This window comes from Mandrillus leucophaeus, unplaced genomic scaffold (genome assembly GCF_000951045.1).
Source record: "Mandrillus leucophaeus isolate KB7577 unplaced genomic scaffold, Mleu.le_1.0 Scaffold73, whole genome shotgun sequence".
Taxonomy (NCBI): domain Eukaryota; kingdom Metazoa; phylum Chordata; class Mammalia; order Primates; family Cercopithecidae; genus Mandrillus; species Mandrillus leucophaeus.
The window spans coordinates 2,093,341-2,094,702 of record NW_012107919.1 but is presented as its reverse complement, the minus strand read 5'-3'; the positions used below and the strand labels follow the sequence as shown (position 1 = coordinate 2,094,702).

The 1,362-nt window shown below is 39.5% G+C and overlaps 1 protein-coding gene across 2 annotated transcripts in view; it reads left to right on the top strand.

Annotated features, from left to right (window-relative positions):
* CAPRIN1 (cell cycle associated protein 1) overlaps positions 1 to 1,362 on the top strand; it is a 53,094-nt gene that overhangs the window by 22,407 nt on the left and 29,325 nt on the right. The window lies entirely within an intron of this gene.

Genomic DNA, 1,362 nt, shown 5'->3' with positions numbered 1-1,362 from the left:
GCTTCCCAAGCTTATGAGTCTTCCCTTTTTAAAAACAGAATGAACTGTCTGTTGATCCTCAGAGTATCGTGAGGTAATTGGGCACATCTTCTGCACCTGTGGTCAGATCTGTCATATCAGTGTAAAAAAATCTTTCTTTTTTTTCTCAAATCAGTAGACTGAAATTTTATACCTGTTTATTTGGAGGCTTATAGCTTGTGTGAAATAGTTCATCTAATAATAAAATTGAATACTTTTAAAAGCCTTTAATGTCTTAGTGATTATCTTGGTTTTATTTACCTCCAGTGTTATGAAGGAATTGTGGTAGGGTTTTCAATCTGGGGTAGAATGTCTAGGCAAGTTGACATTTGTTTATGGTACAAAGAAAATAGATCATTTGACCTAAAAAAAAAAAAGAAAAGAAAAGAAACAAAACTTATTACCATTGCTTTTAAACTGGCTTCTGTGGTTTCTGAATGCCCTTTATTAGAATTTAACTTTGTACTTTGTTTCACAATTTTATTATTGGTAAGGGGGTAAGGATCTATGTATGTTCATAATTTTCTGGGATTAAGTATTGTCCTGTTAATTTAGATTTATCCTCATTCCCTGTCCTCTGACCTTTACAATAGTAACAGTTTGTGACTGTGTTGCATTACCTGAATATCTGTGGGGTCTTATCTAATAGTAGTAGCCCAGGAAATCTGCAAAGTTTTAATCTTAGCAAGAAAACGTGATCTTAAACCAGATGTTAGTTTTCTATCCTTACCCTTGAACTAGTAAAGCAAAGCTGTTGACTTGTGTACTAGTGAGCTGGTAGCTATCTTGTTCAAGATAAATGGATGAAGTACATTGAAGACAATATGCCCATGAGTTTATTCAGAAAAATACTTTTTTTTTTTTTAAATCGGGGTGGGGAGCAGCGTCTCACTCTGTTGCCCAGGCTGGAGTTCAGTGGCATTATTTCAGCTAACTGCAACCTTCACCTCCAGGGTTCAAGCGATTCTCCCACCTCAGCTTCCCAAGTAACTGGGACTACAGACTTGCACTACCATACCTAGCTAATTTTTGTATTTTTTGGTAGAGATGGGGTTTCATCATGTTGGCCAGGCTGGTCTTAAACTCCTGACCTCAGGTTATCCACCCACCTTGGCCTTACAGAGTGCTAGGATTACAGGCGGGAGCCACTGCGCCTGGCCCGAAAAAAGTACTCTTTTCTTCTTTTTGAGATGAAATTTCGCTCTTGTGGCCCAGGCTGGAGTGCAATGGCGCGATCTCGGCTCACTGCAGCCTCCACCTCCTGGGTTCAAGTGATTCTCCTGCCTCAGCCTCCTGAGTAGCTGGGATTACAGGCATGCACCACCATGCCCAGCTAATTTTGTA